At 36.1% G+C, this 16,953-nt stretch overlaps 1 protein-coding gene across 10 annotated transcripts in view; it reads right to left on the reverse strand.

Moving 5' to 3' along the window:
- Window positions 1-16,953, reverse strand: part of LCORL (ligand dependent nuclear receptor corepressor like) — a 164,193-nt gene that overhangs the window by 54,885 nt on the left and 92,355 nt on the right. The window lies entirely within an intron of this gene.

Consider the following 16,953-nt stretch of genomic DNA (forward strand, 5'->3'; position numbering starts at 1 on the left):
TCCTTCCCCACATTCCTGTAGTATGGGATCAAATTTAGTGAGCATGTTATTCTCTCCCTCAGCCACATGTGGAGAGAGTAGCTTCACTTTTCCCTTCTCCCCTTCTCCCTTTTCTCCTCCATTGAATAATATTTTTCTTTACCTCTTTTTATGAGTTGCCCCATTCCATTTCTCCCTTTCTCCTCCCAGTATTTTCTTCCCTCACCCCTTAATTTTTATTTTGCATCTTTTTTTTTTTTGTGGATATCATCTCTTCTGATTTAACACAGCCGGTACTGTGTGTGTGTATTTCACTTTCCTGTTTACCTTTCCATGCCTCTCTTGATTCCTGTGTTTGAAAGTCAAATTTCCTATACAGTTCTAATCTTTTCAACAAGAATGCTTGAAAGTCCTCTATATCATTGAATGACCATTTATTCCCTTGAAGTATTATACTGTTTTGCTGGGTAGGTGATTCTTGGTTTTAATCCCAGTTCCTCTGACTTCTGGAATATCCTATTCCAAGTCCTTCGATCCCTTAATGTTGAAGCTGCCAGACTCTGTGTTATCCTGATTGTATTTCCACAATACTCGAATTGTTTCTTTATAGCTGCTTGCAGTATTTTCTCCTTGACCTGGGAACTCTGAAATTTGGCCATAATATTCCTAGGAGTTTCTCTGTTCAGGTCTCTTTCAGGAGGTGATCAGTAGATTCTTTCAATATTTATTTTGCCCTCTGGTTCTAGAATATCAGGACAGATTTCCTTGGTAATTTCATGGAAGATAATGTCTAGGCTCTTTTTTTGACCATGGCTTTCAGGTAGTTTCATAATTTTTAAATTGTATCTCCTGGATCTATTTTCCAAGTCAGTTGTTTTTCCAGTGAGCTGTTTCACATTATCTTCTATTTTTTCACACTTTTGATTTTGTTTTCTAACTGCTTGGTTTATATCAGTCATTCATTTCCTTGAACTCAATACTCTCTTTCAGAGAACTGTTTTGTTCAGTGAGCTTTTGAAACTTCTCCTCCATTTGGCTAATTCTGCTTTTTAATGCCTCCTTCTCCTCATTGGCTTTTTGGACCTCCTTTTCCAATTGAGTTAGCCTCTTTTTAAAGGTGTTATTTTACTTAGCATTTTTTTGGTTCTCCTTTAGCAAGCTGCTAACTTATTTTTCAAGCTCTTCTATTGCCTGAGCCCAGTTTAAGTTCACTTTGGAGGCCCTGGAGGCAGGGGTCTTCCTGTGACAGTAAGCCTTGTTTTTCCTCATCCAAAAGGATGGGAGGAGACACTTGTTCACCAAGAAAGTAACCTTCTATGGTCTCATTTTTTTCCCCTTTTTTGGGCATTTTCCCAGCCAGTTACTTGACTTCTGAATCCTTTGTCAAGAAATTAGACTCAGCTGCTTGGTTCCCCTGGGCCTTGGGTGGGGGCAGGGCTGTTACTCAGGGCTGGGTTTAGATCAGGTGCTCCCTACCACCAGAGGCTTTAAGCTGAGCTGCCTGAACAATGGTGGCCTGTGCCATCACCTGGGGTTATTGCTGGAGAAAGCCCCATTCCTTCTCGCCCAGCTGGGAAAGCCCTCCTCCACTGACCTTTGGAGCTTTCTTTGTCACTTGTGGATTGAGGTATCTGGGACCTTCCCTGCTAGGAACTCTTCCTGGAGGTCTGTTCAGGCCCTGTTCCTCCCAGTGCTGCCCTGCCAGGGCTGTGCTCCACTCTGCTCAGCTTCCCGTGAGATAGACCTTTCCTGTTGGCCTTCTGAGTTACCTTTGGCTGGAAACCTCTTTCGCTCTGTTGTACTGTGACTTCTGCTGCTCTAGACTTTCTTGAGAGTCCTTTTTACAAGTATTTTGTGGGCTGTGGGGGAAACGCTAGAGTATATGCATCTTTCTACTTGGCTCCGCCCCCTGTTCTTTCATTTGTTGTGAGAGTGGTATTACTGGGTCAAAGGATACATACAGTTTAATGACTTTTTGGACTTGGTTCCTCAGTGCTTTCCAGAATGGCTAGACCAAACCACAGCTCCATCAAAAGTGTATTACCATGCTTGTTTTCCTGCACGTCTTCTAGCAACTGCCATTATTTTTGTTATCATCTTTGCCAAACTCTGATGAGAAGGAACCTTAAAAGTGGAAGTAATTTGTATTCCTTTAGTTGTTAGTGATTTGGAGCATGTATTCATATGGTTGCTGACAACTTCGATTTCTTCCTTAGAAAACTGCCTATTCAATTCCTTTGACCACTTAGCTACTGGGAAACAATTCTTATAAATCTGAATTAGTTCCTTATATATCTTTAATATGTAAATATCCTTACATAAATTTCATATCTCATATCTGTACAAATCTTAAGGCATTCTATCATCAATCTAAAAATACAACTGTGGTAATAAGACTTGGAATTAACTCAGGTTCCACATTTGTAAAATCTTAACCCTCTCTAATGATTTTCTTTAAAGCATCTAGGAGTACAGCAGTAATCTAAATTAATATAAATATTAAGTATTTCCAAAGTATATACAAAAGACTTTATGGCATGGCTGTGTAAATTATTTTATATAGTTCACGGCCCTTGGGAATTTTTATCTAAAACAGTACTGGTGTGAGTTCACAGATGTTAAATAACTAGAATTAAACGAATATTTATATTTGATTTGCTTTTTGTTTCCTTTTTTTTTTTTTTGAGGGGGGAAGGCAAGGCAATTGGGGGACAGTGACTTGTCCAAGGTCACACAACTAGTGAGTGTCAAAATGTCTGAGGTTGAATTTGACCTCAGATCCTCCTGACTCCAGGGCTGGTGCTCTATTCACTGCTCCACCTAGCTGCCCCAGAATATTTATATTTGAAACAGAGATCACTTTCAGATGGGACTTGGCAATGGGGCAAGTATCAGAAGGGGAAATCAAAGTACTCGAACTAATATAATCCCCCTGTTTCTAATCTACCCCAAACAATGCCACCTTACTAACGTTCCTGAAATACCATTTTGATCACTTCATTCTTTGGTCAAATATTTTAAAGAGTTTCTAAGTGCTCTAAGCAAAACAAAAGGATTTTTTAGTCCAAAATTTAAGGCCCTCTTCAAGTCTACCTCCAAGGTTGAAACCAACTTTTATCTTTATTTAAGTTTTCAACATTCATTTCCACAAAATTTTGACTTCCAAATTTTCTCCCCATCTCTCCCTCACCCGACCCCAAAACACCTTGCATTCTGCTTGCCCCTTCCACCAATGTGCCCTCCCTTCTAACACCCCTCCCTTCTCTTATCTCCATCTTCTCTCTTGTCCTGTAGGGCAAGATAAATTCTATACCCCATCACCTGAATTTTTTTATTCCCCAGTTGTATGCAAAAACAATTCTCAACATCTGTTCCTAAAACTTTGAGTTCCAATTCTCTCCCTTCCTCCCTCCCCACCCATCCCCACTGAGAAGGCAAGCAATTCAATATAGGCTAGATTGCAAATGACTTCCATAATAGTCATGTTGTGTAAGACTATATTTCCTTCCATCCTATCCTGTCCCCCATTTCTTCTATTCTCTCTTTTGACCTTGTCCCTTCTGAAAAGTGTTTACTTCTATTTGCTCCCCCCTCTCATTTACCCTCCCTTCCATCATCCTCCCCCCACCCTTTCCCCCTCCTTTCCTGTAGTGTCAGATAGAGTTTCATACCAAGCTGAGTGTGCATGTTATTCCTTCCTTAAGCCAAATGTGATGAGAGTAAGCTTCACTATTTCCCTCTCACTTCCTCCCTTTTCCCCTCCATTGAAAAAACTTTTTCTTGCCTCTTCTATGAGAGACAATTTGCCCTATTCCATTTCTCCCTTTCTCCTCCCAATATATTCCTCTCTCAGCTCTTAATTTTTTTAGATATGATCCCTTCCTATTCAACTCACCCTGTGCTCTCTCTCTCCTTCTGTGTGTGTCTGTATAATCCCTTCAACTACCTAGATATTGAGAAATGTTTCAAGAGTTACAAATATTATCTTTCCATGTAGGAATGTAAATAGTTCAGCTTTAGTAAGTCGCTTATGATTTCTCTGTTTACCTTTTCATGCTTCTCCTGATTCTTGTATTTGAAGTCAAATTTTCTTTTCAGCTCTGGTCTTTTCATCAAGAATGCTTGAAAGTTCTCTATTTCGCTGAATGACCATGTTTTCCCCTGAAGTATTATACTCAGTTTTGCTGGGTAGGTGGCTAGGTTTTAATCCTAGCTCCTTTGACTTCTGGAATATCATATTCCAAGCCCTTTGATCCCTTAATGTAGAAGCTGCTAGATCTTGTGTTATCCTGATTATATTTCCACAATACTTCAACTGTTTCTTTCTAGCTGCCTGCAATATTTTCTTCTTGACCAGGGAACTCTGGAATTTGGCTACAATATTCCTAGAAGTTTCTCTTTTTTGGATCTCTTTTAAAATGATTGCTGGATTCTTTCAATGTTTATTTTGCTCTCTGGTTTCAGAATATCAGGGCAGTTTTCCTTGATAATTTCATGAAAGATGATGTCTAGCCTCTTTTTTTGATCATGGCTTTCAGGTTGTCCCATAATTTTTAAATTGTCTCTCCTGGGTGTATTTTCCAGGTCAGTTGTTTTTTCAATGAGATATTTCCTTATCTTCCATTTTTTCATTCTTTTGGTTTTGTTTTGTAATTTCTTGGTTTCTTATAAAGTCATTAGCTTCCATCTGTTCCACTCTAATTTTTAAACAACTATTTTCTTCAGTGAGCTTTTGAACCTTCTTTTCCATTTGGTTAATTCTGCTTTTTAAAGCATTTTTCTCCTCACTGGCTTTTTGGACCTCTTTTGCCAATTGAGTTAGCTTATTTTTAAAGGTGTTATTTTCTTCAGCATTTTTTGGGTCTCCTTTACCAAGCTGTTGCCTTGGTAATGATTTTCTTGCATCACTCTCATTTCCCTTCCTAATTTTTCCTCCACCTCTCTTACTTGATTTTCAAAATCCTTTTTGAACTCTTTTGTGGCCTCGGACCATTGCATATTTCTTTTGGATGCTTGGGATGCAGAAGTCTTGACTTTTATGTCTTCCCCTGATGGTAAACATTGCTTTTCCTCATCTGAAAGGATGGGAGAGTATACCTGTTCACCAAGAAAGTAACCTTCTATAGTCTTATTTTTTTCCCTTTTTGGGGCATTTTCCCAACCAGTTACTTGACTTTTGGGTCCTTTGTCAAAAGTAGGGTACATTCTGGTGACCTGTAAGATCTCAGTTCCTCCAAGGTGGCACAATCAAGAGAGGAGTTTACTCCCTGACCTGGCTCATGGCTGAGATTCATATCAGCTGCTCAATTCCCCCAGGGGCTTTAGATGGGGGCAGGGCCACTACTCAGGGCTGAGGTTCAGATCAGCTGCTCAATGCCCCCTGGGGCTTTTATCTGAGGCTCCAACAATGGACAATGGCTGTTGCCTGTCTTGGCCACTGCAGCCGCCACCTGGGGCCAGGGCTAGGGGAAGACCCTGTTCCCTTGTCATGGAGGTGAAAAAGCCCTCTCACTGACCTTTGAAGCTGCCTTTGGCACCTGTGGGTTGAGGGATCTGTGAACCTCTGCTGCTGCTGGGGATTCTGCCCCTGAGGTCTGCTCCTCCTGGTGCTGCGCTGTATGGCCAAGGCTGGCCTGTGCTGCACTGTGTGTCCGGTATGACAGACCTTTCCTGTTGGTCTTCCATGTCCTTCTGGGCTGGAAATCTCCACCCCATTGTTCTGTGGCTTCTGCTGCTCTAGAATTTGTTGAGAGTCTTCTTTACAGGTATTTTACGGGCTGTGAGGGAAGAGCTAGAATATGTGCGTTTTTCTACTCCGCCATCTTGGCTCCACCCTCCCAAAATCAACTTTTATAAGTTTATGCCCAATTACACGTTTTCAAACATTATATTCCAAACAACTTCAGTAGTTATTGTTCTCAAATCCACCTTGTGCGCTTTAAAATCCAAATTTTTACTCGTATCTTCTCTCCTACCTAAAATATTTTCTCTTTTCCTCTGCTTATCCAAATCCTACTCATTCTTCAAGATCCAGCTCAAATTATTCTTTTACAAAGCTCTTCCTGGATCTCTCTCATCTTACATTTGTCATGAATCTGTCAATCAGAAATTGCTCAAAACCATTAAAAAAAAACCTTCCAATCAATAGTAATATGTCTTCTATTATCATCTTAGCAGCATGGCATAATGAATGGAGAGCTGGCTTCATATTCATGAAAACCTGGGTTTCAAGTCCCTACTCTGTCACATTATTAGGTTGTGTGACTCATGATAGGTCACCTAACTTCCTGGTATCTATAGGCAATTCTCTACAACTACAAATTGTAAAGCAAAATAAACACTGGTAGAGGGAATTCCTTCATCAGAAGCTCCATGAGCTAGAAAAGATTGACTTGTCCCACCAAAAAATTTACTTTAAGGTAGGAATTGTTTATCATTATTATTATCCTCTAGAACACTGGTCTTCAAAGTTTTTAGATCATGTACTTCTTTACTAAAAACTTGGAACATATACCCTCACTTATATGTAGTTCATAAATTTTATATATGTTTCTATATATTACATGATATAATGAAAAAAGAATTTTTAGGAGGAAATAAATACTTGAGAAATTATTATCTTTGTATAGCAAATAGGTTATGCATGCATCCTACTTTGGAGACCACTGTCCTACTGGACGATAAAGCACAGCTTTCATATGACAGGTGACTTAATATTTGTGATTGGCTGATAATTAAAATATATGCTAACTCTAGTAATTATGATAGTAACTCTTCTACAATATCCAGTATTTTACTTATGACTTTTCCACATTGCTGAACCATTCCATCTTTCCACACTGTCTCTTACATTCTGCCACTAACTCCTTAAATTTTCTAAGCTACATTCTTTCTCTTCTTAACATGTAATTCCCTCCCCTAATGGGATGTAGCTACCTTGAAAAACTGAGCAGAACTCTCTAGATGAAATATGACAAGGGCAGAGTTCAGTAAGAACATCATCTCCCTGTCCTTACAAGGTATGCTCTTCTTAATGAAGTCCAAGATCAATTTAGCTTTTCTGGCTGCTATCTCACACTACTGACTCATATTGCCCTGAACAGGTTCAATAAAACCCCTGATCTTTTTTTCTGAACAACTACCTATCCATGTCTCCCTCATTTTATACTTTTTTGGATCCAAATGCAAAACTTTAGATTTGTTCTTCCTCAACTCATTTTATTAGATTAAGTTTAATGCTACAGACTATCAAGATCCAGTGACTTTGTTATCCCTCACAATTTTGTGTCACTACAAATTTGATTGTTCCCTTTACTGAAGTTGTTAATAAAAATGTTCCCTGGAGTTATTCTGCCATAGACCTTCACTAATGCTGACACCAGTTCTGAATTCTTCTGATTCTATTATTATCTAATGCAACCTCTAACTGTTCTCCAACTTCTTCATAAGAATAATATGAAATACTTTAACAAAAGTTTTACTAAAAAGCTCCCCCTTATCTATTATTTTAATAATCCTATCAAAAAAAGAGAGGTGAGCTTGGCATGATTTATATTTGATGAAGCCATGCTAAGTCTTTGTAATCACTTCCCTATCTTCTGAGACTCTTAAGTGTCTCCTTTCCTGGACCATAAATCCACTTCCCATCAAGACTGCATGTCCCAACAGGTTTTATGCATGACTGTCTTCCTTCAGTTCTCTAGTCACTCTCTCAAGTGATCTCCCATGGGTTTATTATTTTTTTATATAGATAACTCCCAAACTCAAATATCCAGGCCTAATCTTTCTTGATCCTGAACTTTAGCTCTGTGTCATCAACAGAGTAGAGGGACATCTTACTTGCATGTAAGTTGAGATGCCAAACTCATCATCTCCCCATTATCCACACCTCCTTCAAATTTCCTATTTTTCTTGAAGGCATGGCCACTCTAATCACTTAGATTTTTGCCCTTAAAGTCATCCATGGCTCTTCTTTTTAACAGCCCCCCGCCATCATGTCTCTCCACTGCCCTAATTCAGTTGGCACCAAAACTTTACCTCTTACCCTTGACTACTGCAAACACCTAAACATTCTCCTAATTTCCAATCTTTTGTCTTACGCAGAGCCACCATACTAATATTGCTAAAACACAGTTGTGATTATGCCACTCCCCTGCTCAAAAATGTTCAGCGGCTCTCTGTTGCCTAAATGATGAAATCACAAATTTTCTAACATTCAAATCATCAATCTGGTTCCAACATATCTTTTCAGACTTACTTTAAATTACTCCCCACCTTCAAACCCTCTATGTTATAGTCACAATGTCCTACTACTGGCGGTTTCCTCTCCATGACATTCCATTTCCCATCTTCACAATCACATTCTTTATCTCTACGTAGTGACACCATGACTTCCTTCACGACTCAATACTAAAAACCTTTCCTGATCTCTAAATCACTAATAATCAGAGAAATACACTTCCCATTAAAGAACTCTAAGATCCTACTCCATACTCATCAGACTGGCAAAGTTGGGATAAAGAAAAATGAAAATTGTTGGGCTACTGAAAGACAGATATACAATAGTACTATTGGTGAGACTGGTCTAGTCATTCTAGAAAACTACTTGGAATTATGTATAAAAATAATTATAAATTATACATATCTTTTGATCCAGAGATGCCATTTATACCCTGAAAATATAAGCAAAGAAAGAGGGAAAAGACGAATATATATAAAAAATACTTATAGCAGCACTTTTTGTTATAGCAAATAGATGCAAAGGAAGTAAGTGCTGAAAAAACCACAATTACAGTGCTACTCACTGCTTGACGGGTGAGACACACATGTTTGAACATAGACATGTGAACATTTGTTTTGCTTATTAGCTTTCCTTATCTGTTATGATTTTTAAAAAATTTTTAATGACAATTTGGAAGAGAGAAAAAAAAGGCTAGAAATTGCAAAAAAAAGGTTGTAGCATTTAAAAAATAAACAGAAGGACGTTCAGGAGTCATAAGTAGTATAACTTTGAAAAGAATGTGCCATGTTTATTATAACATTTTGAAATCAAAACTGCATAATAGAGATGTAGGGTTTCTTACACAAATTATTTCTATTCTTTCTCATAAATGGAAAGGCTAAAGTTTTCAATATGTGCCAAGTTCAGAAAAATTATTAAAATATAGACTATTAATCTGACATTTAGGTTTCTCATTAATAATACTAGGAGTATTAATCTAATTTAGTTCTTAGAGAAAAGATTCATAAAATGATAGGATAATAATCTTTTTAATAGATTACTTGGTGAAAAACTTAAAAATGTTCTTTGGTACATGACATTCACTAAAATGGGTATCTAATCTTAATCTGAATCCCCTGTTTGAGTCTTGTCCATGTGCTCAGTTCACCACAGGGAGTCTATACAACCTGCTAAAGGTTTCTTTGATATCTCTGGACATCTACGGAGACCGGTGGATCATTAAGACTATGCTATATCTTGTATACTTTATTTCTTTATTTACCTGTTGACATATTTTACTCCTGTTTCTCTTCAAAGTTCCTCATTGGTTCTATATTGTAACTTTCTCATTACCATTATATGTCTCTCTCCACTGCCCTTTGGGTAAAATCCTTTCTTATTCAGAGACTTTTGTATTTCATGGCTTACAAACAATAACAGAGGAAGCAATCATGCTGTTATTATATGAAGCAAAGGAGCTATGCAAGTTAAAGCAGTTTTACAATTTGCTCAGGGCAGTCCAGAATTTTTTCTTCCAATTTTTACATTTGGGCCTAATTCACCGCTCCATTTGTGCTGTTAGTTGGAGACATAATATTAATAGCTAAATTCCACTACATGTCTATTGAAATGCATGACATAATCTGAGCAGCAGACATTCTGTAACTTCGTGGTCTTTCTTATGTGAATAGTTGGATCCTATTATTTTGGTTGGTTTCATATCTCTTATAAGAACTTTTGTAAAGTTTCAAGACTTGATGTGTGAATACAACATTATATACAAATAAAAGCATCAGGAGGACTTCACAGTCCAGAGAAAAGCCCTCTCCCAACGTGGGACTCTCATGCTGAATCTCCACCATGACAGTGATAAATACCTTTGGCATCTTCTTGCTTTATGCTTTGCGTTATCACAAGGTCTTTGTACATTATTTCTCTTGTTATATCTTTAAAGGAATCTTAAGTGATTTGGATGCAAGGGTGGGAAATAGACTGTTGGAAAAGTGTACTTATAGTGGCATTGTTTTTTTCACTTTTTTTTTAAATAAACAGCAGAAAATGATTACAGTGGGATTTTACATTTTCTATATATTTCAGTTAATTCAGTTAAAAGGCAGATATGCAATGGCTTATATAAGAGGCATAAAATCAGAAAATAAAACTGTTAATTCATAATACTGCTGACCTAAGTGGAGGTAACAAAACATTACAATGCTACTTTTAATTGTGTTGTCATTTCCCACTAAAAATCACAAATGTATTCAATCTGAATCAGAAATCACAACTTTGGCAAACTGAAAACTTTAAGGTCATACATATTAAGACAGATTTCTGTAAGAGTCATCTGTTTGAACATAATGTATACACAGCAATTGTGAAAGAAATTCATTAAGGAAATAAATATTAAAATATTAATTTTATACACTTAATAATAAATCCTAAACATTGGTAACACCTTTGGAGAGACTGAAAAGGAAATAAATGAAGTCTCCTGCAATTTCTTTTTATCATCTATAGTTTTACCTAGCTAATCATGTTAAGAATTTTTCTATGATTACATTTAAAATAGCTTAATTCCTCTGAATGGTATTATCCTTTTAAGTAAGCATAGCCATAATTTCAATCACATTTACTGTTACCCATACTACTTACTCTAAGATCATACATACATCACTAACTTATTTCATTTTAGTAGAGACTGAATATTGATTTTTACTTCATTTAATCATTTAAATACAAGGGTAAAGTAATATTTCTGTTTTGCCATAAAATTTTAAAAGGAAGACATTGAGAGCTGGTCCAGTTCCTTGGGGCCAGATCTTAAGCAAAGAAATTGCTTTTAGTAAATAAATTAAAATTCATAACACAGACTGGTGGGGCAGGAGAAAACTCTGATAGATACTATATGTCCATGAAATCTGAGGAACTGATAAATGCCATCAAATACTTTGAATATAAGTCTTTTGGGTTTACAGAATTTAAGCTTGTCTAGGCTTTATAAGTGGAAAACTCTTATTTCAGCCCTCTTTTTATCTATACCCTGCTATGTATAAATGGGAATAATGTGAATTAAGGCTAAAAAAAAAAATAGGCTGGAGTGAAATTGTGTAATAGTGCTTACAAATGCCAGGATGAATTTGAAATAATTCCACAGACAATATGAAAACAGTGAAGATTTTTTTTTAATCAATGGAATAACAAAAGTCAGCCCTCAGTCCTATGCCTTGAATTACTTTGGCAGTTTTGCAGAAGATGAATTACAAAGCGGACAAGTAATACAGGGTGAATAGTCCAATTTGACTGGACTGCAGCATCCAAGGAAAGCAGTAATAATGAGACAATGCTAAAAAAGTAGTAATAAATGGTTCAGAGAGTTTCAACTTTATTCAGCAGGGAATATGCAGCCACTGAAAACTGTTGACCAGAAAACCAATGTATCAGTACTTTGTATAAATAATTATTCTGGCAGTAGTATGAAGGATGGTGGACGAGGAAGAGTTGGGAAAACCTGTTGGGAGACTACTGCTATAGTCCAAAGAAGTGGCAATAAGGGCTTTCACTACATTAGCAATGGAGATAAAGTAAAGGGGACTTGTATCAGAGATGTTTTATTACTGGAAATGACAGAATACACAAGTGGGAAGAGTAAAATAAAAACCCAATATTTTGATCACTGAAGACAAACTTAATTATAGTTAACAGAGAAGGAAACAGGTGCAGGTACAGAATTTTTATAGGCAGTTAGAATTCTAGGCTTGGAGTTCCGAAATAAGGTCAGGATTGGAGATACAGACTTCTGGAAGACAGATTTTTCCTTATAGCACATGCATAGTAGTATCAGTTAAAGTGAATGAGATTTACAAGGGAAAGCATATATAGTGAGAAAAGGGAATTGCCTCAAAAAAGGGAAATGTTGCATCTTTGCAGAACATCTCTATTTTAAAGGTTTGCCTTTGATGAGGTGGGAGACAACAAATACAGAAATAGTCACAAAAACAGGAGAATTAGGACAATGGAGTACCTCTAAATTCAAAGGAGAGAATGGCCAATAGAATAAAAAACCTTGAAGACAAAAAAGGATTGAAAAAAAAATTCACTTGCACTGCTATCATTTGAGAAGTTTCAAGAGAGCAGGAAGGGATGAAGCTAGATTGCAAAGAACTAAGGAATATATAATGAAGAGACCATTTAAAAATGTTTAAATGCTCTTTAGCTATCACTTTAATAATAAATTCTATGCTTTTATCCAGGAAGCAAAATCTCTATTATTTTTACTTAAGAATTCTGATCATGATGATGACTAGCCATTATTTCAGAGGGTCAATGATGAAGAATGCTACTCTGATAGGTGAGAGATTTAAGATTCAGTATAAGAATAAGGCATACATCTTCTTATAAATTTGAATTAATTTCTTCTATATTTTGGAAATAATAATTATAATAGCTGGCATTTATACTATGTTTTAAGGTTTATAAAAGCACTGCATTTACAACAACCCTGTAAAGTAATTAGGTATTTATTATGTTATTATTCTTACTTTACAGTTGGGTAAACCGAGGTTAAGAATTTAGTGATCTGTCCAGGGTCACCCAGCTAGTAAGCAGGATTTGATCTCTGGTCGTGCTGACTCCAAGTCTCATGTCTATCCACTGTACCACCTAGGTGCTTAAAGGAAACCTTTATCAGAGAAATTCATTACAAAGATTTTCTCCCTTTTTTAATTTTTTTGAAAGTTTCTGCTCTTTCTTGGTTTTTATCATTGCTAACATTTAAAAAGGGACGTAGGACACTTTATATTCAGTTATTTGCCTTTGCTATCATCTTCTATACATGCCTTAAAAAATTTTAATTTAGTTAATGAGAACCTTTCTATAAATTTCACAGTCTCTTTAGACAGATGTCTCTTAACTTCATTAGGACTGTCTGAACTATAGAAATTTTGTTTTTGAGAGCACCTTATTCTTATAAAGTCCATTTCTGCCACAGAATTTTAGGCTGTAAGTATGATTTTTCCTTTGATGGTGGAAACTCATCTCAAATTTTAGGTTGCTTACTAGTCTAACCATAGGCAAGTTGTACAATCTCTCAGTGCTCCAGGCTATACTTTTAAGAGTATAAGCTATGGAGAAGTGAAAGGTTTGCCATGGTAGAAGGTCTCCTCATTACAATAGAATTACTAGCCTGAACAAAAACTTAAAACAAACAAAAAAAACACCCAAGCTTACAGCCAGCTCTCCCCTTCTTGTCTATCATAAACTCAAATATGCCATAGCTTCTATCTTCCAAAGCTCCCATCAAGAGACAAAACAGTATAACAGAAAGAGTGAGAACCTTTTAATCACTGGACTAGCTCTGCCATTTACTAACTGTGCAACCTTGGGCAAGTGACTTGACTTCTTTGTCTATACAATACAATGGGAAGAATAATAGGCATATAATCCATCTTATAGGGTTTTTGTGAAAGACATGTCTTATAAACTACAAAATAATATAAGAAGTGTGAATTATTATTATCATTATACTATGGCAACTACTTTTTCTCAATTAGTCTGAATCAGGCCCAGAACAGCAATTCCCTTGGTGTCTTCTTCTATCTTTGGAAGAACGAAATTGTCATTCAAGACAAATAAAAAATTTACCAGTTGCTCTGACTTTATAAGAGAAAAGACTCAGTCATCTAGATAGCTGAAATTCTCCATGGCTACTGTCACATAGTCCATGCCAGGTTTGTGATTTTAATTTATTCCTTATGATTAGGTGGTCTGTAGTACGCAACTCCTATGCAATATTGCTTGTTTCTTCCTCCATAGTTATCTCATCCAGTATTCTCTATCATGTTTCCTACTGCCAGTACATGGGTCCAAAAGAAATTTATTTCCTGAATATAAGATTCTATGCCACTACCCATTTTATCTAAATCATACTTTCTGAATCAAAAATTTTCTGTTAATCTCACATTTAGTCACAAGTCACATTCAACAAAATCTCCAAGATACCTGCATAAAGTCAAATTGACCTCCTTTTAAGCATTATTTAACTCTATTGTGAACTATACCTAGGGTGTAAAATTGTATAATATATGCACGTTGTATTTTCCTTACTGGAATGTAAATTCCTTGAAGATCCGAATCTTAATTATCTTTGTATTTGTCCCAGCAGGTTGTATTTAATTAGTACTTTGTGAATGAATATACAGCATGGAGAAACAGAAGTATACTGAAACCTATCATTTAACATGCTTATAGTGCTTTCCAATTTACAAATCTCGTTTTGTACATTTCTTTAAGGCAAGTAGAAAAGTGAGCTTTCTTATATCCTCAACTAGAGCATAGAAAAATGATGTGTTAAAGGCTAAGATAAATGAGACCAAATTACATGAAAATGAGAGACAGAATGACTACTTAGAGCAAGGCTTTAATACAACCTATCAGGAAAAGAGGCAACTGAAATGAGAGATTCTACAAGTGTTAATTGTAATTGCAAACTAGAGAAAGGAGAAAAAAAGGTGAAAAATTTAGCAGCAATCAAAAACGGATTTATTTGCTGATGAAAATGTAAGTTTTTTAAAAAGTGTTTTGTAAACAGAGGGAGAAATGTATATCTTCATGCTTTTTGGTCTATCTTTCTGGTTTATGTATGGCATCTTCTTATGAAAAGAATATAATTCATTGGGAAATAACCCTAGTTGGCCACAATGTAAAGGATGCTGTGACAAAAACTGCAGAAATCTAGTTTCAAATCCTGAACTGCACTTGCCAGTTGTATAACCTTAAGTAGATTATTTAACCTTTCTGAATCCATTTACAAAATGAGATCAATACTTTAGTGCCTATCTTACTGAGTATATGTGAGGAAAAGGTCTCTGTAAACCTTTAAGAGCTCTAAGTTAATGCATTGTCATCCTTACAGAAAAAAAACAAAGCAGCATTTAAGAAGTATATAATAAAATTAATAATTCTACTACCGTCTTAACAACAATGTTCATTATTTACTCATTGGGATTAGGGTGATCATTCTACACAAGAAGTATATCAAAGGCTATTTGTGAACCCATCAAACATTCAAGTGATTAACAATATTGTTATTACATACATCTTTTAATATGAAAGAAATAGCCATGTCTTATCTTTTTATTCTACCTGAGTCTTAAGTTTTCTTCTTCTGGAAAATGAGTGTTGAACTATGCTACTTTTAAATGTTTCTTCTAGTTCTAGAATTCTATAATTCCTATAGACAGTTCTACAGAAGCTACATAAACTAACACTTCCTGACCCTTCCTTCCCCCATCCCCCTCTTGATTCTACCTACATCTCAGTAGCTCTGAGGTGGGACAGATAGGACAAGGCTTCACTGCTAGAACCCTAGAAGCAGTGGACTAAGATCACTACAAAAACACACAGGTATAATCTTGAGAAACAAAACATGGGAGGACTTGGCCTTTATAGCACTTGAACATGGAGTCTTTATTCATCCCAGAATTGAACTAAAGGGACAGAGAGTAACAGGAGCTAGTGCTCAGGCTTTCTATTACATGGAGTTTTTACTTTCAATATTGCTTGTAGTGACTATTGCTAAAACCCTATCATACTCAGGAAATTTTTATCAACCATTAGTGGAATCTTCCTAAAGCTTTTTTTGGATAATTTAGATGACAGGTTTAGTGTTGCTATAAATGAAGAATACAGTATTTTTATAAGGCAAATAAAACTTCACGTTTTTGAATGAAAAGGGTATCCTGTAAGTAATACCTTAAAGTAATAAGTAAATAACCCCAAGTTAAGAAGACACGATTTACACCTTAAAAGGAAAAGAACTCAAAATGCCTGATAATTATAAAAAAAATGTTCAAAAACAATAGGAAAAAAGTATACTGTAGTGATTAAGTGAAAAGGAAATTAAATAATTGGTCATTTAAATAAGTGCAGGGAAGGGGGAACCTCATAGGGGGAACCACACATAAAATATCAACTCAGCATACTACTGTTTGAAAAGTCAACATAATACTGTACTGAAACCTATTAACTAATCATGGCTTAGTTGTCTGGTATTCAGTTATCTGACAACCATAACAACATAAAACACTTATTATGAACCCAGAAACTGAAAGGCATCTGAGCAGTCAAAAGAGATGTTGCATAATTAGTGAACTAAAATTAATTTGATAAACTTTTAGTCATAAGTTCCCTTAGGCCTTTAATGAGATTCTGTATTCAGCTTACCTTATACACAGTTCAAATCAACCTTAACACCTGGGCTCCTAGACCATAATGAATCAGAAGGAGCAAATGAGAAGGTAAAGAAGGTAGGTGCCACAGGAAAACTTTGCCACTTGCAAGAAGTGACAGTCTGACACAAGAAGGATTAAAGGAGAAATGAAAAGGGTACAGTGGCACAGTGGTCAAACCTTGGTATTAGTAAGACCTGAGTTCAAATTTTACATCAGATACTCACTACTGTATGCCCTTAAGTAAGTCACTTGGAAGGATCATTACTTGGGGTCTAAGCTACTATCAGAACTTCCCATCTATTATTCTTCTATGCCTGTAACTGTACACCGTATTAGTGGGATGCTTGGAATAGCATATCCAGTTATGGATACCACATTTTAAGAGGTATATTAATAAATACAGAGTATCTGCAGATATTAGAATGATGAAAGGTCTTTGTATCACAACCATGTAACAGAAAGCATGACCGAAGGAAATGGGGATTACTGAATTTAGCAGAATGGAAAAATTAAAGCTAAATAAAA

This window comes from Notamacropus eugenii, chromosome 6 (genome assembly GCF_028372415.1).
Source record: "Notamacropus eugenii isolate mMacEug1 chromosome 6, mMacEug1.pri_v2, whole genome shotgun sequence".
In the NCBI taxonomy this organism is placed as follows: domain Eukaryota; kingdom Metazoa; phylum Chordata; class Mammalia; order Diprotodontia; family Macropodidae; genus Notamacropus; species Notamacropus eugenii.